At 47.4% G+C, this 22078-nt stretch overlaps 1 pseudogene; it reads left to right on the top strand.

Moving 5' to 3' along the window:
- LOC128347579 (zinc finger protein 420-like) overlaps window positions 1-22078 on the top strand; it is a 54237-nt pseudogene that overhangs the window by 5630 nt on the left and 26529 nt on the right.

The raw sequence follows: 22078 nt of genomic DNA, 5'->3' as shown, positions 1-22078 counted from the left end.
TTCTACCACGTCCCCACGCATGGCCTGTCTTGGAGAATTCATAATATAGACTAGTTAACTCACGCAGATAATCTGCCTGCTAGTAGTAGTTGATTGCTCCTCTCACCCCCTGCCACAGCCCCCCTCACCTCAGAGACCTCCTCACCTGAGCCCCGCTCCTGCTCCTCCCCACAGGAGCAGCAGCAGTGGACCGGGCCATTCTTCGCTGCCTCGCTGCCATCACTGGCATGGCCACTCGTTCCCCTCAAGTCACTGACAGGCCTGGGCCTGTTTCTTGCCTGCCTGCCTCCCTCCCTCCCTCCCTCCCTCCGCCAATGGCCTTGGTAGCACAGTAACCACAGCAGCAGTGGTTGACTGGGCCCTTCCTTGTTGCCAAAAGGCCACTCGTTCCCCTCAGGCTGCTGACAGACTTGGGCCGGTCCCTTACCCGTCCTTCTTTCTCTCTTCCCCTCCCTTCTTTTTCTCTCTTTCTCTCTCCTCCACTCATTCTTCCCCTCTCTCTGTCTTCCCCTCCCCTCCCTTCTCTTTTTCTTTCTTTCTCTCTTGCTATCTTCCTGAGTTAACAGATCTTGTTCATCTTGTTTCCTCATCTAATTCACACAGCGGCAGCCTCCTTCCCATGAAGGGGCTCTTTGCTCCCTCACGACCCCTCTCTTAGCAAACTCCTGCCCATTATCCTATCTCTCTCTCTCTCTCCTCTACAATTAAGAACATCTTCCGACCTGTATGCCCAGTCACCATAGTGCTTCTGCTTTCACAGGCTCCTTCTACCTATCTGCATATGAAATCCCCACTGCCCAATCACCACGGTGCTTAGGAACATAGGAAGCTGCCATATACTGAGTCAGACCATTGGTCTATCTAGCTCAGTATTGTCTTCACAGACTGGCAGCGGCTTCTCCAAGGTTGCAGGCAGGAATCTTTCTCAGCCCTATCTTGGAGAAGCCAGGGAGGGAACTTGAAACCTTCTGCAATTCCCAGAAGTTCGTGCTTCTACTCACAAACTCTCGGGATTAGCCACAGGTATACTTTAGAGAATTACAGTATATATGTAGACTGGAAATCATCAATTCTCCAGGCTGCCATCTTTCCCATCAACCTCTCCTTCCCGATGATAGCCAAGGGTGGGCTATGGGGCAGGCAAATGTTCCCATCTCCTCTCTTGCTGCGGGACCCCTGGGGTTACTTGAAGGAGAGGCGCATTGGACATGCTCCCCCAAATACGCGCTTGTATGTCCCCTCAATATTTCTTTCTGTTCTGATTTTCTATAATGCTGCACTCAATGGATCTCAAGGAAAGATTGAGAGCGGGAGATTGTGTAGAGGCAAGAAATTATTTGGGAAGATGAGTGTGGAGGCTGCTCTGCTGTGTAGATCCCTGCCCTGCCACCCAAGTTGGAGGATTTGGTGTGCAGGAAAGACCTTTTAGCATGCTCCCTCCATAACCAACATGCACTTCTTTGCCTCCATCAAAAGATTTTATCATGTCTGTCTGAGTTTTCTACAGTGCTGCCCTCAATTTAGCTCAAGGGGAGGCTGAGACCAGGGGTGTCCCCAGAGGGGAGGACTGGTTTGGGCAGATGAGAGGCAAGGTTGTGCCATTGGGTGACCTCCCGTCCGAGAAAAGACATTTGCCTGCCTCTTCTGGAAGGAAAAGGCCTGGAAGTGAGCTGGAATTACCCATCTTTGCTTGAAGAAAATAACTCAGAGAGGGAACATCCCCTACAACTCTCCCCTCAGGCCTTTTTCTGCCCTCTTTCTCCTTTCATCTCTTGTCCTTTGTTTTGTTTTGTTTGCCAGATGTACATGATGGAGGGAAGCCACTTGAACTCCTAGCCCTGCTTTCATGCTCCCCTCAGTATTGGTTTTGGCCGTGTGTGGGGGGGGTGGCACTTTTTCCCCCAGCCTCTCCCACAGTTTAAAAATATGTTACGTTATGGCAGTTTTCAACTCAAAACCTGCCATAAACCTCACAATCCATAGTCTGAATTGTGCACTAAGCCAGCATAAAGACTTTTTAAACACTATACTTTGTTGTCTCTTTATTGCGTTCACCAACATCTTTCCATCACTCTTGTGTGATCCGTAGGTACTGGACTGACTCTTCCATTGGATTCTCGGCCATCTCTTCTTGCTGGTGGAGCGGAAGAGGCTTCAGTGCAACCAGATCAAGTAAGGGAGGGGTCACTGGGGGAGGAGGAGGAGAGGGAATGAACAGATCACCTTTGTCTGCCCCACATCCCCCTGGCAGTGGCGGCCGGTGGCTCCTGGGACTGGGTGGGCACTAGGCAGGGCAGGTAATGGATGGAGCCAGTGTGGTCACGGCTGGAGGTGGAGCCAGTGCCTCTCGGCTCTGCCTTGGCGATGCCAGGGAGCAGAGCTTTTCTTTTCTTTCTTTCTTTCTTTATTTGATTTGTATACCGCCCTTCCAAAATGGCTCAGGGCGGTTTACAATTAAAACAAACCACTAAAACAGTAAAGAGCTAAAACAAATTAAAAAACCAATATAACAATTAATAATTTAAAAACATTTTAAAACAACAATTAAACAATTGCAGTGATTAAAAACCCCGAAATCCGGTTTTGAATTTTAAAATAGACCAGATATTAAAAAGCTCCAAATTTAGGAAGCTGAGAAAGCTTGGGTAAAATTTGGGTTTTCAGGTGTGTTTTGAAAGTTGCCAGAGATGGGGAGGATTGTATCTTAGCAGGGAACGCATTCCACAATCTCAGGGGCAGTGACCAGAAGACCCGTCTCTGTGTAGCCACCAAACTGGTTGGCGGTAACTGGAGACGGACCTCCTCAGATGACTTCAATGGGTGGTGGGGCTCATAATGAAGAAGATGCTCTCTTAGATACCCAGAGCCTAAGCCGTTTAGGGCTTTATAAGTTACTAGTATCTTTAAGCCCGTTAAATTAACGGGCGCTAGTAGACCTTTGGGGCCAGCCTCCTCCTCCTCCATACCTCCTCCGCCGCCTCCACCCGGCCGGGCCCACCGCCTCCTCTGGCCGAGGCTCTGCCGCCGCCTCAGCCGCACCGCGTCCTCCTCCACCCGGGCGGGCCCACCGCCTCCTCTGGCCCCACACTCTTGCCTCTCTTCCCCTCCCGCCCACCCCAATCTCTTGCCCTCCCACCCCTCTCTCTCACCCTCCCCTCCCTCTCAGCCTCCTGCCCCAGTCCCTCCTGCCCTCCCCGCCCCACTCCCTCCTGCCCTCCCCGCCCCACTCCCACTTGCCCTCCCCCCTGACCCACTCCCTCTTGCCCCTCCCCCCTGCCTCACTCCCTCTTGCCCTTCCCCCTCCCCCTGCCTCACTCCCTCTCGCCCCTCCCCCTCCCCCCTGCCTCACTCCCTCTCGCCCTCCCCCCGACCCACTCCCTCTCGCCCTTTCCCCTCCCCCCTGACCCACTCCCTCTTGCCCTTCCCCTGCCCCACGGCCCCCTCCCCTTGCCCTCCCCTTCCCCCTGCATTTTAAAAAGTTGGCTGCTATCGGGGAAATGGAGGGCTTTAGGGCCCAGCGGAGGCAGGCAGCTGAAGGCGCTAAAAAGAATAGAGGAACTTGGCTGGGGCGGCCAGCGGCGCCTCTTGACAGCTGCTGCAGCCTCCACGGCTCCCTCTTCGTTCGCTGCGCTTTTGCACCTGGGGAGGGTCGCCGCCCTTGCAGGAGCCGCCACCATGCGGGAGACGCTGTTCAAGGACCATTTCTGGGTGAGGCTGCGGCGCGGATGTCAGTCTGGCGGGGCGTCCTCTGCAACGTCGAAGGCTTGCTGCGAAAGCTGGCGAAGGGAGCAAGCGGGAAGCAGCAGCAGCCCCAGAGGCAGCCAAATTCTGGCCTGGCCAGGGCTTCTGTGCCTTTAAGAAGGGAGAATTCCACCCGCTGTGAGTTCTCCTGCTAGGGCAGCGGCTGGAGGGGAAAAGTCACCGCTGGTGGGAGTCTGACTTCTAGGCAGGTCTGAAAGGTACCTTTTTAAAATTTCTTCTTACCGGCCCGCCGCTCCTCCTCCCAGGCGGCAAACAGTAAAGTTCCGCCGCCCGGTTCCGTAGCACCCCAGTCTCCCACGGGCTCCTCCTGGCCTCCACAGCCTGTTCCGCTGGCGGGCCCGCCACGCCACGTGGCCTGCTGTGGCCGTTGCCGCTGCTTGTCAGTCATTGCGGGCGGCTGCAGGACAGCCACCGCTCCCCCCATCCCCACCTTCTGCCCCGGTATCGGGGCCCACTGAGGGCTGCCTGTCCGCTGCCGGGCCGGCCCTGCAACCACCACCTGTCACCCCGCCGCGGCCGCAGCTGCCATGGGCCTCAGTCGCCGCCGCCATCGCCCCCCCCCCCCGTCACCCCACCGCGGCAGGGCCGGTCCCGCCGCTGCCGCATCTGCCCTCCCCGCAGCCCGTCCGGTCCCAACAAGGCCGCCTGGTGCCTGCGGCCGTTTCTCCCTCGGCCGTACTGGGCATGCACTCTGCGCATGCCCAGAACGGCCGAGGGAGACACGGGTGCAGACACCGGAGGACACGGGCGCACACCCAGGGACTTTATTATAGAGGATAACTAGCACTTTGCATTTTGTCTGGAAACCTATTGGCAGCCAGTGTAACTCCATCAGTAAAGGAGTAACATGGTCTCTCCGAGATGACCCAGAGACCAACCTGGCTGCCACATTCTGAACCAACTGAAGTTTCTGGACTACGTACAAAGGCAGCCCCACGTAGAGCACATTACAAAAGTCAAGTCTGGAGGTCACCAACAGATGTACCACTGTTTTGAGGTCATTGATCTCAAGAAACGGGCACAGCTGGCGTATCAGCCGGAGCTGATAGAAAGCACCCCTGGCCACTGCCTCAACCTGAGGAACCAAGGAGAGGTGTTAATCCAGAAGTATTCCCAGACTGTGAACCTGTTCCTTTTGGGGAAGTGTGACCCCATCTAGAACAGGCAGATCAAAATCGTCTCAAGAGTTCTGACCCCGTACGATAAGTACCTCTCTCTTATCTGGATTCAGCTTTAGTTTATTCTCCCTCGTCCAGCCCATTACTGCTTCCAGGCAGGCATTTAATGAGGACATGCCAGCTCCTGAAGAAGTTGACATGGAGATGTAGATCTGGGTGTCATCAACGTACTGGTAACACCAAGCTCCAAATCCCCTGATGGTCTCTCCCAACGGTTTCATGTAGATGTTAAAAAGCATTGGAGAAAGTACGGAGCCTTGAGGGACACCATACTTAAGCTCAGATTTTGAAGAGCAGCAGTCTCCAGTTGACACCATCTGGAATCTATCCGAGAGGTAGGAGCGGAACCCCTGTAAATAGTGCCTCCCAACCCCCTCAGACGTTCCAGAAGGATACTATGGTCGATAGTATCAAAAGCCGCCGAGAGATCCAAAAGGACCAACAGAGTCACACTTCCTCTGGTCAATTCCCAATTGGAGATCATTGATCAGGCCGACCAAAGCAGTCACCACCCCATAGCCCGCCCGAAAACCAGTTTGAAATGGGTCTAGATAATCAGTTTCCTCCAAGACTGCCTGGAGCTGAGAGGCCACCACCCTATCAATTACCTTGCCCAGCCATGGGAGACTGGAAACAGGCCTATAATTGCTCAACTCTGAGGGATCTAATGCAGGCTTCTTTAGAAGAGGTCTAATGATTGACTCCTTAGGACAAGGTGGCATCCTGCTCTCCCTCAGAGAAGCATTTATTATTTCCACCAGGCTGTTTACAATAACCTCCCTGCTAGATCAAACAAGCCATGTTGGACAAGGGTCAAGAGAAAAGTGGTAGGCTTCACCGCCCCAAGCAGCTTGTCCACATCCTCAGGAGTCACAAACTGAAACCAATCCAGTCGAATCACTTAAGAGGAGTTGTTGGGCATCTCCAGCTCAGACATCAAATTAATTGTGGAGTCTCCATCTAGGTTGGCCCGAATCTGAGAGATTTTATCTGCGAAAAACTCTTTAAACACATCACAGCGGGTAACTGATGACTCCAGATTCTGGTTCAAGGGTGGGGGGGCAGATACTAATCCCCTCACAACCCTGAACAACTCCGCTGGACGTGAACTCGCAGAGGCAATACAGGTAGAAAAGACCCGCCTCTTTGCCGCACGTATTGCCTGAGCATAGATCTTTAGATGTGCTCTATGTCGCAATCTGTCAGATTTGAGTCGAGTCTTCCTCCACTTGCGCTCCAGTCACCTACCTTGCCGCTTAAGCCCCCGTAGATCTTCCGTATACCAAGGGGCCACATCTGAAACGGATCAGAGGGGACGCTTGGGAGCAATCGTGTCTACCGCCCTGGTGAGCAAGTTGTTCCAATTCTCAACCAGGGCATCAACAGGATCACCAGCAAAGCCAACATTCAATCCCTCCAAGGCTTCTTGGAATCTTAGTGGATCCAATAACTTCTTCGGGCAGACCATTCTAATGGGCCCCTTGCCCCTGCGGAGGTGGGAAGTGGTTGTAAGTCCAACCTTAACCAGATGGTGGTCTATCCATGACAATGGAGAAATCACAGGAGTCCCCACCCATGGAACACCACCCTGATCAGAGTAAAAGACCAAATCAAGCGTGTGACCTGTAATATGTGTCGGTCCAGAGACCACTTGGGATAGGCCCAAAGTTGTCATGGTCACTATGAACTCCTGAGCTACCCCGGACCAGTTGGTCCTGAAGTGAACATTGAAGTCCCCCAGCACCAAGAGTCTATGAGGCTCCAAAGCAAGTTCCACTACCAAGTCTGTGAGCTCAGTAAGGGATTCTGCTGGGCAGCGGGACGATCAGTACACCAACAGAAGTCCCAATCCATCTCTGGCCCCCAAACTCAAGTACACATATTCAATATGGTCCAATACCCTGAAAGGTCCCCTGAAAGGGACCCTGGTAAGGGAGATGTTATCCCTATAGACCACAGCCACCCCACCTCCCTGCCCACGTCCCCTCACCTGCTCCTCTACAGAATATCCTGGAGGGAGAAGCTCACTTTCCACTGTCCTTTTTCTCAGCTCCTCATTTGTCCAGCCTGTCAGTTCACAAGTCACTCATCTACTGGTAGAATTGCTAAATATTATGGAACACACACACACACACACACACACACACACACACAGAGTGATTCTGCACACACCAATTAGGGAGTAAAGTGTACCAAAATCAGTTGAATACACTCCTAAACAAATACACTTAGAATTGAAAAGCAATACTTATAACAGCTTTTGATAATTTTAAGATTAACCTGATTAGAGAATAGCCAAACAGAATAACTGCTTGTCTGATTATGCAACAGAATTGTCACATACATCTTAGTCAGCAAAATGTCAACAGGCCATGGTGGTTCCTTCTCTCCTTTAAATGTTTGGGGTTTTTTTTTAAAAAGCCCTACTAACATTTTTAACACCAGCAATCAAAAACACAAGAATAACTTTAGAATAATATCCACCACACTTTTCTTAAATAATTTCTTTGGTATTTTTAAAGCAGTGCTGAAAGTTCTAGAAGGTGTTCTAATATTTCTGGCCAGTATCTTAATGATAGATATGTGAAGTACTTTCTTGCTCAAAGCTCTCATAGCTTATTTAACAAGAAAGGTTGATAGGAAGATTCACTCATGTTGTGTAGAGGAAAGTATGGTGTTAGCAAAGCCCTCCTGTCTTTAATTACTACATAACAAGCAGAGATCCAACAGATGAAGTTTTCTCCAGCATGGACATAGGCAGGCTTAATCTGTCAAATTCCTGCTGATAAAGGCACAAGTGTTATGAGGGGCAGGCAGAGAAGCAATGTTGGCTGTGCGTTACAGAGAAGCCTATATCACTAAGATGATCAGTAAAATATATTGTAATCTATTCAGTACAGTTCAAGGTGATTTTATATTTTTGGAGCATATTCCTTCCCCTACCCCATTTTCTTTAGCAAAAAAATTAAATACTGTAAAAGGCTACTAGTTTCCTCCTCTTTGAATAACCCTTAAAGCATGACATTTAAAACCAGAGAGAGAAGTGGCATATATGCTTTCCAAAATGGAAATTTGAAAAGCAAAAGAACAGCGTGTTTGTTTTTAAATTTAAAGAACACCATATAAAAGCTAGTGTTTATAATTGTGTTTTTTTTTAAATGTCCATTATTAGTACATAGCTGGTTCTCTCCTCATCCATGTCAGGAGATAGGACTGCAGAGAAAGACAATTTTTTGACTAAAGATTCTTCTTCTTTTTGAAAAGAAAAGAAAAGAAAAGAAAAAAGCGCCCAGCAAGCAACTGGAGGAAAACATAAGAAAAGGAACAGAAGGGGTAGGAAAGTGGGATTAAAAATACAAAATTAATAGAGGCGACAAAACCAGTTGGCACCCACAGATGTACCAGATCTTTTTCTCTAACTCGTTTGACAGAAGTTTGTATATGGGACGAAGGAGAGGGCAGATTTTTCCCTCAGAGTTGTACCTAGGTAATTTGGGCACCTGGACCACCCCTGCCACAAGGGGCCCCCCGCTGCTGCGAGGCCCCTGAAACCTGCTTTTGGGGGCTTCTTGCCACGCCAAACCTCCTCCTCTGTTTTTAATTTCAGCCGCTGCAAGTAGGTTTGACGTGGTAGGTTGGGTGCAAGGTGGCTGCAGCAAGCCCCCCATGCCATTTGGAAGCCCCCTGGACCTTGGAGGCCACGGAGCTGGGCCCTGAGGGTTAAAGCGACTTGGTCTCCCCCAAGTCCTTCTGGACAACCCCCCGACCCTTGCCTCTTTGCCTTCTCTTTTTCCAAACACTTACTGTTCCCCCCCTCCGCTTTCTCTCATTTTAAATGGTCTTGGTTTTAAAAGGATCAGGACTCTCCTCTTTGTGCAGGGATGGGGGTTTCTCTGCGTTTTAGAGAAAGGGGGTAGAAATAGCGCTGAGGAAGAGGAAAGAAAGGAGAGCGCAAGGAAGCGTCTCAAGCTTTTTCTTCCTCCCTGAAGATGACTTGATGGGAGCTGGGAGAAATCAAGGAACTGGGGGAAAATATTCTGTAGAGAGATTGCAAAAGAAGCCAGGAGGAGGAGAGAGAAAAGCTTTTTTGCTGGTCAGTAAACTTGCAAGCGGCTGCTGGGATAAGGTCATTGTAGTAAAAATAAACTAATTTGGAGCATGTGAAACTAATCCCTGTGAATGAACTGTTTGAGGGGAAAGGAGGGGGGGAAAGCAGAGATGGGGGTGGTGGAAGGCAAGGGAGAGAAATGACTAAATATCCTCCCCCCACGCCTCCTTCCCCAACCCTCCTTTCACCCTTCTACCACTCAAACAAACCAACATGAAATCCACATGTTAAGCCAGTGTGGTGTAGTGGTTAGAGTGCTGGACTCGGACCGGGGAGACCCGAGTTCAAATCCCCATTCAGCCATGATACTAGCTGGGTGACTCTGGGCCAGTCACTTCTCTCTCAGCCTAACCTACTTCACAGGGTTGTTGTGAGGAGAAACTCAAGTATGTAGTACACCGCTGTGGGCTCCTTGGAGGAAGAGCGGGATATAAATGTAAAAATAATAAATAATAATTTGAACCCGAGACTGCTGGGAGAAAGAAAGGCCGCTGCCGCCTCTTTTCCCCGCCCAGAACTGAAGCGCATGTGAGGACAAGTTGGAACTCAAGTCTTCTCTTATCTGCTGGGCGGTGACGGCATCGCCCACTTTAGCAAAAAATTTAAGCACACCCTGACTGCCTTCAGAGTGCGAAATACTTGGATTGCGCAGGGACTAAGCAGTACAGTGTGGGCGATGGAGACACCGACCACCCTAAAGCCAGAGCGGGGAGGGAGGGAAACAAGGGAAACGGCAGGAGAGGAAGCCCTCTGTTGGACAGCAGTGGGCATGTGTCAGGAGACAGGGAGCAAGAGAAGGGAGGAGCAAAACAGGGAGGCAGCCAGCTGAGCAAGAGAAGTGGGTGTGTATGTGTGTGTTTTTATTGGATTAGGGGAGGGGGGCGCCACCCCTCTTGCCCTTAAAGAAGAGCCGCTACTCCCCCTGGGTGTGAAAGTATCGCTCTTTCCTTTGGCGTCTGTCAGAACTGCCAGCTGGGATGGCTGTGAAGGCCACTTGTGAAGGATTTAATCTTTAATCTGGGCAAGGAAGAGCCTTCGAAAGGGTTGACAATCAGATATGTAGCAGGAGGTCAGCAATTTTCCTCTTCTGTGTGTCTGTGTTTTCCAGTGGCAGGTGTTGGTGTCCCAATCTCTCTCTCTCTTGTGTCACAATTGGAGTGCCTTTGAGACAGAGCACCTCCCCCCTCCGTTTCTTTTTATTTGCTGTGTAAACCCCTTTGAAGATTTTTGTGAAAAGTAGTATATAAATAGAATTAATGACCTTGCAAGGGAATCATTCCTGCCCTTCTCCTCCAAGCTTATGTTAACGGCCCATTTGGATTGTGCTGGGAAGAGAAAGGGGCCTTATGTGTCCTGTGAGGGATGAAATGCTTTCTTCTTCTTCCAGGGTCCGGTGACCTTTGAGGAGGTGGCTGTGCATTTCACGGAGGAGGAGTGGGCTCTGCTGGATCCAGACCAAAGAGCCCTGCACAGGGCAGTCATGGAGGAGAATTATGAGACTGTGTCCTCTCTGGGTAAGGCTCCCTCTTTTTCACTGAAGGGGAGACTGAAAGAAGAAAAGAGAGATGGGTGCGGTTTCCTGGTGAGAGCACGGTGCAGATAACTGGGTTCAGTCCATATGTGGGCCAGAGAACCAGTGTGCTATATAGTCAGAAGGTTAAAGGTCTTGAAGATCTGGGATCAAATACTCCTCAGGGATGAAGCTTGTTGGGTGACTCTGAGCCAATAATCTCTCAGACTAACCGTCCTCACAGGAGGCACACAGTGGTGTGAAGGTGGGATATAAATACATGAAATAAATCAGAACCCCAAGGAGACTTCATCTGTCAGACTCTGAAGATATGAAACTGCTTTATTTGGGTTCAGAGCATGGGTCCATCTCATTCATTGTTCTCTGCACTGACTGGCCGCAGGTTTGCAGGGTTTAATATCAGGGTTTCCCCAGTCCTACCTGAAGATGCTGACAGAGACTGAAACGGAGACCTTCTGCAGGTGCTCTGCCCCTCGCCTAAGGAGCTTGAGAGTCTGGAGGGAGGGAGATCTCAGTGAAGAGAGGGAGACCTGGGATGTATGCAGAGATTGATCCTCGGAGAAGTTCTCTCCTCTCAACTATATAATAGGACTCACCCCAAGCAGCAGACTGCATGCCAATTCCTGTGAATTGCCATCACCAGAGTAGGGTCCCTGTTTGAGCCCTGCCCCTGCATCAAGGCTGTGAACCAATTTTGTGCCTGTGTCAGTTGTGTGTACAGTATATCTCCTGCTCAGATGTCCAAAAAGTTCTGTCTGGTCTGGATTAAGTTCCAACTTGTTCACACCCATTGACTGATCCCCAACCCCAACAAAGCTTCAGGCTCAAAGTCTCCAATAACAATCTGACTACGAGGAAAGAATTATGTTAAATCCCCTCCAGTATCCACACAATTCTCCATACCTGTATTAAAAAGAGAATGAGAAATTATACATTAAGAGGAAATTTGGAAAATAAACATATACATGGTGAATTTGCAAAAGAAAGCAATACATTCAATTAGTATAATTACAATGTACTGAAAACCCCTTAAGAACATAAGAACAGCCCTGCTGGATCAGGCCCAAGGCCTATCTAGTCCAGCATCCTATTTCACACAGTGGCCCACCAGATGCCTCTCAGAAGCTCACAGGCAAGAGGCAAGTGTGTGACCTCTCCCTGCTGTTACTCCCCTGCAACTGGTATTTAGAGGCATCTTGCCTCTGAGGCTGGAGGTGGCTTATAGCCCTCAGACTAGTAGCTGTTGATAGACCTCTCCTCCATGAATTTGTCCAAACCCCTCTTCAAGCCATCCAGGTTGTTGGCTGTCACAACATCTTGTTGCAGATCATTCCACAAGTTGATTATGTGTTATGTAAAAAAAGTACTTCCTTTTGTTGGTTCTAATTTTTTTGGCAATCAATTTCATGGGATGACCCCTAGATCTAGTGTTATGTGAGAGGGAGAAAGATTTCTATCAATTTTCTCCACGCCATGCATGATTTTATAGACCTCTGTCATGTTTCCTCTCAGCTGTCTTTTTTCCTAAAGTACAAAACCCCAGATGCGGTAGCCTTGTCTCCTAAGGAAAGTGCTCTAGGCCCCTGATCATCTTGGTTGCCCTCTTCTGCACTTTTTCCAGTTCTACAATGTCCTTCTTAAGGTATGGTGACCAGTACTGTATGCAGTACTCTAAATGTGGCCGATTTATATAAGGGCATTACAATATTAGCAGTTTTATTTTCAATCTCCTTTCCCCCTTATGTTCTGAGAAGCAGAGCTGTTAGAGAGCGTGGTGTGGGGCCAATGTTAGCATTGTCTAAAATGACTGAAGATCGTAGCAATGGCAAGAAAGGGGATTCCTAGAATTGGCAATTCTGAAGGGAGGGGCAAGTAGTGAATGGTGGAAGGAAAATCAATGAGAGGCAAATGTGGGGATTTCTGAACGAAATGCAGCTGTATTTTCAGTGGATGAGTATATTTATTCCCTAGTGGTGGAGCAAACACTAGTGGTGAGCGGAGGGAGAAAGCAAATGGGAAGACAGACACAAGGGAGGCTTCGTTAGACACGAAGGGTGATGAGGAAAGGAGAGAAGGAGTTTTAAATGGGTGCTGCATGGCACACAGAGAGTCCGTCGAAGGCAAGAGAAGGAGTGATCCTCTTGCATCCAGAGGCGTATCTTGGGAAAATACTGCCTAGGGCAAGCATTGAAATTGCTTCCCCTGTCCAAACATCTGATACCCATCTTTCAGATAACTTTACCATAATATCAGCTGAAAAATACAAGTCAAGCTCGTTAATCTTTTAATATTTCAAAAACTATTTAGCAGTGGACGTAGCCAGGCCAAAAAATGCTGGAAAACTACGAATTTCGGTATGCTGGGGCTCATGAAATACCCAAATACTATGTGGAAGTGTGCTTGGAAAAATAAACAGAAGTGCCTGTCTAATTCTCTACTATGCATTGTAGCATCACTATTACATAAGTTTTAAAAATAAATTGAGAATTTGGCTTTCCTCAGATACTCTGAAAATAATTAAAGGATATGCAGGATAAACTGTGTCACTGCTTGGAATATATTCTAGTATTTCAGAAAGACAGTTAAAATGAGAGAAAGAGAGCAAGAAACTCCCAGTGGGCCTTAATACTAAGGATTTCACACTGATTCAAAGATAAACTCACCATTTTTAATTTTAATAAATATACTCATCCACTGAAAACACGGCTGCATTTCGTTCAGAAATCCCCACATTTGCCTCTCATTGATTTTCCTTCCACCATTCACTACTTGCTTTTTAATTTATTCATAAATGATCTAGAAGCAGGAGTAAGCAGCGAGGTGGCCAAATTTGCAGATGATACCAAACTCTTCCGGGTAGTGAAATCCAAAACGGATTGTGAGCAGCTCCAGAAGGATCTCTCCAAACTGGGGGAGTGGGCGACAAAATGGCAAATGCGGTTCAATGTTAGCAAGTGTAAAGTGATGCACATTGGGACGAAAACCCCCAACTTCAAGTATATGCTGATGGGATCTGAGCTGTCGGTGACGGACCAGGAGAGGGATCTTGGGGTTGTGGTGGACAGCTTGTTGAAAGTGTCTATTCAATGTGCGGCAGCTGTGAAAAAGGCAAATTCCATGCTAGGGATCATTAGGAAGGGGATTGAAAATAAAACAGCTAACATTATAATGCCCTTATACAAAACTATGGTGCGACCACACTTGGAGTACTGTGTACAATTCTGGTCACCACATCTTAAAAAGGACATTGTTGAACTGGAGAAGGTACAGAAGAGGGCAACCAAGATGATCAGGGGCCTAGAGCACCTTTCCTATGAGGCAAGACTACAACACCTGGGGCTTTTTAGTTTAGAAAAAAGACGACTGCGGGGAGACCTGATAGAGGTCTATAAAATCATGCATGGCGTGGAGAAAGTGGAGAGAGAGAGATTCTTTTCCCTCTCACACAACACTAGAACCAGGGGTCACTCCATGAAATTGATTGCCAGGAGGTCTAGGACCAACAAACGGAAGTATTTTTTCACACAACGCGTGATCCAGTTGTGGAACTCTCTGCCACAGGATGTGGTGACGGCCAACAACCTGGATGGCTTTAAGAGGGGTTTGGATGACTTCATGGAGGAGAGGTCTATCAATGGCTACTAGTCAGAGGGCTGTGGGCCACCTCCAGCCTCAAGGGTGTGCCTCTGAGTACCAGTTGCAGGGGAGCAATGGCAGGAGAGAGGGCACGCCCTCAACTCCTGCCTGCGGCTTCCAGCGGCATCTGGTGGGCCACTGTGCGAAACGGGATGCTGGACTAGATGGGCCTTGAGCCTGATCCAGCAGGGCTGTTCTTATGTTCTTATGTTCTTATTTATAGCCATATTATTCAGACATCACATTTAACTCACTTATCACAAGAAGCAAAGTAAGAGCAAATTAATACAACCCTAGCTAAGAAGCTTCAGCTCAATATTCACAAGCCTTGATTCTCTGTGCATAGTGCCCAACTGAATATGTGTACAGTGACTTATATTATATCAATGTTTAAAAAAAAAACACCTGTAGCCCCTTTGCGGGGGCTTCCTGAAGGCTGGGGGGGGTCTTCAAAGGTTCCCCCTCCTCCTGGCTGGCCTCTTAATTCATCGCCGCAGCCCATCCCTGGCTGATTTTTGGGCCTGTTTGGGCCTGCAAAGTTCAGTGTGGTGGCCATTTTAGAGGCTGACATGCATGTTCAAATGGCCTCTGCGAGGCCTGGCAAGGCCTAGGGCCTCGCAGGGACCATTTGAGCATGTACGGTGGCCATTTTAAAAAATATTTTTAAAAAAACAAAAAACAATGGCCGCCAAAAACAAAATGTCCACCATGCATGCTCAAATGGCCCCTGCAAGGCCTGACATGGCCTAAGGCCTTGCAGAGGCCATTTGAGCATGCATGATGGCCATTTTGTTCTCGGTGGCCATTTAATTTTTTTTTTCTTTTTAAAAAATGGCGGCCCCTTCAAGTTGCGCCTGGGGCACGTGCCCTTCCTGCATCACACCCTAGATATGCCCCTGCTTACATCCAGGATCTTATTAGCTTCATACAGATGAAGGACACTACATCCTAGGGTCTTTTTCTGTGTTGGCCAACTAAGCCAGTCACCAGCATTAATCAGTGGCAGATCTTTTCCTTGGCTCGGAGCCAACAACTCGATAAGAACTGGTTGGTTGGTTGTTTTGACCATTGTTTTGGCGAAAGGGGTCCCAGGACTCTGACTTTAGTTAGTAAAGAGTAGATGCCTCTGGGAAGCCTGCCAGGCAAGAGGTGAGGGCCTGTACTCTCTCCTGATGTTGCTCCCTTGCTATTGGTTTTTGGAGGCATCTTACCTTTGAGCCTGAAGGTGGCCTATAGCCATTGATTGTAGCCATTGATAGACTTTTCTTCCATGAATTTGCCTTATTTATTTATTTATTTATTTTTTATTGAATTTATATACCGCCTAATATAAAAATCTCTAGGCGGTGTACAGAATTACAACATAAAATATAACATATTTAAAATTCATAAAAAGATAAAAATTATAGAGAAAAACACATTAAAATTTTTAAAATACAATCTCAATTGAAGGCCTGGGAAAAGAGGTGTGTCTTTAGGGTCCTGCTAAAAGCAAACAGAGAAGGAGATGCTCTTATTTCAATAGGGAGTGCGTTCCAAAGCCCTGGGGCAGCCACAGAAAAGGACCAGTCCCGAGTTGCCACAAAATGAGGTTGCGGCACTCGTAGTAGGACCTTAGTCCCTTTTTAAAGCCATACAGGCTGGTAGCTATCATCACATATCATGGCAGATAATTCCATTGGTTAATGATGCATTGTGTGAAAAAGTGCTTCCTTTTGTTGGTCTTAAATTTCCTGGCAATTTCATGTGATGACCCCTGGTTCTAGTTTTGTTAGAGAGGGAGAAGCATTTCTCTTTCTCCACTCTCTTCACACCATGCATAATTTTAGAGCGCCATCATGTCTCTCCTCAATTGCCTTTATTCTTAAACGAAAAGCCCGAAATGTTGTAGCCTTGCCTCATAAAGAAGGTCTTCTAGGCTCTTGATCATCTTGGTTGTCATCTTCTATACCTTTTCCAGTTCTATCCTGTTTCTTTTGAGATATGGTGACCAGACCTGTATACCATGTACCCATGCCATAGATTTGTATAAGGACATTATGAAATTAAGAGTTTTATTTTCAATCCCTTTCCTAATGATCCCGATCAGTGGGGTTTGCATTTTTTACAACTGCTGAACCCTGAGTCAAAACCTTTAATGAGTTGCCCACCAGAAAAGATCCCTTTCCTAGTCAGTCACCAACAGCTCAGGCCTCATCAACATATATGAAAAGTTGTGTTGGATTTCACTACCCTAAATAGTTTAGTGTTCTCTGCAAATTTGGCCACTTGGCTGTTTACCCTAACTTCTACATCATTTATGAATGGTACAGGTCTCAATACAGATTGCTGGGGGACCTCACTTCTTATTCCTCTCCATTGAGAAAACTGTCCATTTATTCCTGTCCTCTTATTTCCTGTCCTTCCAGTTACCAATCCACACATCCAATCCTTCCAGTTACCAATCCACCAGTTACAAATCCACACATGAACCTGTCTCCTTAATCCATTACTGCTAAGTTTTCTCAAGAGACTTTGATGAGGAACCTGGTAAAGCTTTTTGGAAGTCCAAGTATACTATGTTCACCTCTGTTCATATATGCCTCTTGACATTCAAAGAAAACTCCAAACGGTTTGTGAGGCAAAACTGATTATTGCAGAAGCCATGGTGGTTCCCCTTGAGCAGGGCCTGTTCTTTTATGAGTTTAACAGTTTTATCCTTAAGTATGTTTTCCATTAATTAGCCTTGAACAGATGTTAAGCTAGCTGGCCTATAATTTCCGGGACCCCTCCCCCAATCCCTTTTTGAAAATTGGTGTTATGTTGGCTACTTTCCAATGCTCTGGTACAGAGCCTGACTGTAAAGATAAGTTACATAGTTCCGCTAGAATATCAACTATTTGATATTTGAGTTCTTTAAGAACTCTTGGGTGGATGCTATCTGACCCTGGCGATTTGTTAACTTTTAATGTTTCAAGACAGTTTAGAATGTCATCTCTTGTCACCTCTGTGTGACTCAGTTCTTCAGCCTCCAGGCCTGAGAAGCTCAGTTCATGTGTGGGTATATGCTCATTATCCTCATCCATGAAGACAGATGCAAATAAATCATTCAGCTTCTCTGCAATCTCCATATCCTTAATCATCCCTTTCTGTCCTTTGTCATTTAAAGGTCCAACCATCTTCCTGGCAGGTTTCCTGATTCTGACATATTTAAAGAAGTTTTCATTATTCCCCTTGATGCTTTTGGCTAAATCAGTGGCCTTCACTGATTCTTTGGTTGGGGCTACTGGCACAAACAGCCCCAAACCCACAATTTCTTCTGCCTTGCATGTGCTTGGCGCAGCACAGTCTCCAGCTGAAGGCTTTGCCTGGCCCAGCTGCAGCCCCCCTCCCAACCCAGCAGTGTATACCCTAGTGGCAAGGGGGGAGGCGTTTTAAATCAATTCCATGCATCCTGGAGCAAATTGGTCCTCCTGATTTCCCCTCTCAGCTTTCTTTTCACCAAACTCCTCCTTTTAGAGATGTTTGCTCTTTTGAAGTCCATAATATCTGTGATAGTAGATATCCTTGGCTAGATTTCCTCTGCTCTCATAAATGCTGCATTTGAGCACACTACGGTCACTGTTCCCTAATGGTTCCATGAGACTGACATCTCACCCCAGGTCCTGAGCACAACTCAGGATAAAGTCCAAGGACAACTTCTCTCTGGTAGGTCCCATGAGCAGCTGTTCCAAGGCACAGTTATTTAGCGTATCTGGAAATATGGCCTCTTTGTCATTATGTGCATGTGAATTAACCCAGTCTATGTGTGGGTAATTGAAGTCACCCATTATCACAGCTCTGTCTCTCTCTGCAGTGTTCATTTCAGTTAAGGATATAAGAACAGCCCTGCTGGATCAGGCCTAAGGCCTATCTAGTCCAGCATCCTTTTTCGCACAGTGGCCCACCAGATGCCACTGGTAGCCTACAGGCAGGAGTTGAGGGCACACCCTTTCTCCTGCTGTTGCTCTGCTGCAACTGGTACTGAAAGACATTGTGCCTCTGAGGCTGGAGGTGGCCCACAGCCACCAGACTAGTAGACCTGTCCACCATGAATTTGTTTAAGCCTCTTTTAGAGCCATCCAAGCTGGCAGACATCACCACATCCCATGGCAAAGAATTCCATAGACTGATTATGCACTGTGTGAAAAAGTACTTCCTCTTGTCAGTTTTAAATTTCGTGATCTTCCGTTTCATGGGATTTCATGAGGCAGAAAAATTTCACTCTGTCCACTCTCTTCCATGTATAACGTTATACATCTCGATCATGTCTCCCTTTAGTCACTTCTTTTCTAAGATAAAGACCCCCAGATGCTGTAGCCTAGCCTCATAGGGAAGATGCTCCAGGTCCCTGATCATGTTGGTTTCCCATTTCTGCACCTTTTCCAGTTCTACAATGTCCTCCTTGAGATACGGTGATCAAAAACTGTATGCAGTACTCCAGATGTGACCATACTATAGATTTGTACAAGGGTATGATTATATTCGCATTTTTATTTTCAGTTCCCTTCCTAATGATCCGTAGAATGGAGCGGTCACTTTCAGAGAGATCATTGAGATCATTGAAAGTAAACGTTCATTCTAAGCTGCTTGATCTTATTAGAGTTTTTATTGAGATTGCCAAGTAAATAAATTAATAAATTCCTTCTAGATATCTCATTTTTCTCTCTACTGAATTATGGGATGCCAAATCATACTCCGCCCAGGGAACCAAAAACCCAAGGGCTCATTAATTCAGAGAGGTCTCGCTTTCTTGTTCTTCCACCAAGAGAACACATGACTGGAGCTTCTTGATTGATCTGAGGCACTTTTACTATCTCAGCCCTGATCAGTTCTCTCTCTTCCTTCCAGCAGGTAATGGCTGGGAGAATGAGAATGAGGAAAAGCCCCACCGAGGATTCAAACAGAAGAAGAGGAATGGATCTCCTGCTTCTCAGCATGGTGACTTGCATACACTCACAGTCGAGAGGGCAAAGGAGAAAACGGTCGAGAAAACTCTTTATACTTTCAACAGGAGGAGCTTCAGTTCTGAATCCAGCCTTGAGCCTCGGAGGGAAATGCATACGGAAGAGAAACCATACAAATGCTTGGAATGTGGGAAAAGCTACAGCAAGAAAGGAGTTCTCATTCAACATGAAAGAATCCACACAGGAGAGAAACCATATAAATGCTTGGAGTGCGGAAAGGGCTTCAGTAACAGCACAAGTCTGATTTTACACCAAAGGATTCACACAGGAGAGAAACCATATACATGCTTGGAGTGTGGAAAGAGCTTCAGTCACAACACAACCTTGGCTTCTCACAAAAGGATTCACACAGGGGAGAAACCATATAGATGTCTGGAATGTGGAAAGGGCTTCAGTCAAAATGCAAATCTCATTTCACATCAAAGGATTCACACAGAGGAGAAACCATACAAATGCTTGGAATGTGGGAAAAGCTTCAGTCAAATTGCAAATCTCACTTTACACCAAAGGATTCACACTGGGGAGAAACCCTATACATGCTTGGAGTGTGGAAAGAGTTTCAGTCGCAGCACGAACCTGACTTCACACCAAAGGCTTCACACAGGAGAGAAACCATATACATGCTTGGAGTGTGGAAAGGGATTCAGTCACATCACAGGCCTAACTAAACATCAAAGGATTCACACTGGGGAGAAACCATATACATGCTTGGAGTGTGGAAAGAGCTTTAGTCACAGCACAAGCCTGACTTCACACCAAAGGATTCACACAGGGGAGAAACCATATAGATGCTTGGAATGTGGAAAGAGCTTCAGCCTCAGCACAAATCTGACTAAGCATCAAAGGATTCACACTGGGGCAAAACCATATACATGCTCGCAGTGTGGAAAGAGCTTCAGTCACAGCACAAGCCTGACTTCACACGAAAGGATTCACACAGGGGAGAAACCATATAGATGTTTGAAATGTGGAAAGGGCTTCAGTCAAAATGCACATCTCATTTCACACCAAAGGATTCACACAGGAGAGAAACCATATAGTTGCTTGGAGTGTGGAAAGAGCTTTGGATACTACACAAGCCTGATTTCTCACCAGAAGCTTCACGCTGGTGAAATCATATAAATGCTTGAAGTGTTGGAAGATCTTTGATTGGATGCACTTCCTTATTCCTCACTGAAGTACCACTCTGCATGTTGTATATGAATTCCTGGGAAAGAGCTACATTAATCTGCTTTGGAAAAAAGAGCCCAAACCACGTCCACCTTAAAAGCTTACATTTTAATTGTGGTATTAGCTTCTGAGGACTGGATCTGACAAAAAGAGGGCCTTGCTTAAAAATGGCTATACTTCTCACTTTGGTGCCAGTTCAGCACTGAAGCACACATCGAGTTGTCTTCTCTTCAAAAGTGGTCACAGCATCAATATTACGTACTGATGTTCACCCACTTTAGTTGTTTTTTCGGCCTCTTATCCCTTCTCTTTTTAAAAGAGAAGTAAAGGGTATGATCCCCCAGAAAGGCAGGCCTCCTCTCTCTATCACAAGGTAGCAGCATAATACTTTGTGTTGGTGTTTGTGGCCTTACACCGTGGTGACCATACTCTTCTCCGACTGCTTGTCTAAGAATCGTTTCAGCTTTAGCAGCCTGAGTTCAGAGTCGTATTTGGACGACCTGCAGAATAGTTGCTTGGGGGGAACCTCCCCCTACACAGCCTCATGAGGGAAATAAGGAGTCATACCAGAGGCATTGCTAGATGCTGAAAGGATCTGTGGCCTAGGCCCACAGCCACTCTCCCCTTTTTGAGAATAAACTCTTTCCATCTCCCCTATAGGAATTCAAAACTAGTTCTTAAAACTATTATAAATCAGGACCTCTTTGTTCTATCTGGTTTGTTTGGGGGCAGTGAAGTGCTGTGGTCCTGGTCACTGGCTCCACTGGTGGGTTGAAAAGAGACAGAAGGTGAAGAGGGGCAAAGCAGCAGAGGCATAGCAACATTGGCAGTGGCTTGTGTTTAAATATCTTGGTGGGCCACTGCTGCCTCCACTACTGTCTCTCTCCACCCACTCTCCGCTATTGGCCTCTGCTCACCCATCAGCACTGCCATTGGCCAGTTGCCCACCGCAGGCCTCCATTCACTGATGTGACTGGCTGGCTTCCTTGTTCCAGCTGCATCATGGTATAATGATGTCACCGCTCAGCTCCTGCTAAGACGAGGCCAGGTGTGGGTGGTGCAAAATGGCCTGGGGCCTGTGGCAGAGGCGGCAAATGGCAGGACCAGAGGTGGCTCCCCCTGGGGGCCCATATGCAGAGCACACGGACCCTCATTGCTAGATCCAACTCTGCAAAGAAAGGAATTGGGGCTGAGACCTCAGCCAGGAGATCTATCTTTCGTTAATCTGCAAAGAGATCTCGGAAGCGGCATGGAGATGAAGGACTAAATCTTTTGGCCTCTGGGAGACGACCCTTCTTTCCCTCCCAGTGTTTGTGCTCAAATGGCCAAGTCTGTGACTTCAATTTCAAACTGTGCTTTGTTGAGACAGTGAGATTGTGAAGAACTGGTAGTTCTGCAAAGCCAGGCTTTTTGGGCAGGGGTAGCCTCAGCCAGTCTCCTTTCCTTGCTCTGTCCATGTGACTGTTTGGGTGAGTCCACTGGGGAAGCCGGCCTTGTTTTAGAGATGGCTCTTAGATTGGGGCGGGGTGGTGGTCAGCCCTTCTCTGGAGTTCATGATAGGCACCTTGTCTTAGGAATCCCCACTGTTTCTGTCCTCCTAGGAAAGATCTTGGAGCGATTAATCAAAATAAATTCAATTTTGATTAATTTATTCCAGACCTTTCAGTGAATGGCCTTCAGATGGGAATACCTGAGAGGTGTTCTGCAT

Source organism: Hemicordylus capensis, chromosome 2, assembly GCF_027244095.1.
Source record: "Hemicordylus capensis ecotype Gifberg chromosome 2, rHemCap1.1.pri, whole genome shotgun sequence".
NCBI classification, from domain to species: Eukaryota; Metazoa; Chordata; class Lepidosauria; order Squamata; family Cordylidae; genus Hemicordylus; species Hemicordylus capensis.
Note: the sequence above shows the minus strand (reverse complement) of the source record. Positions and strands in the feature narration are given on the sequence as shown.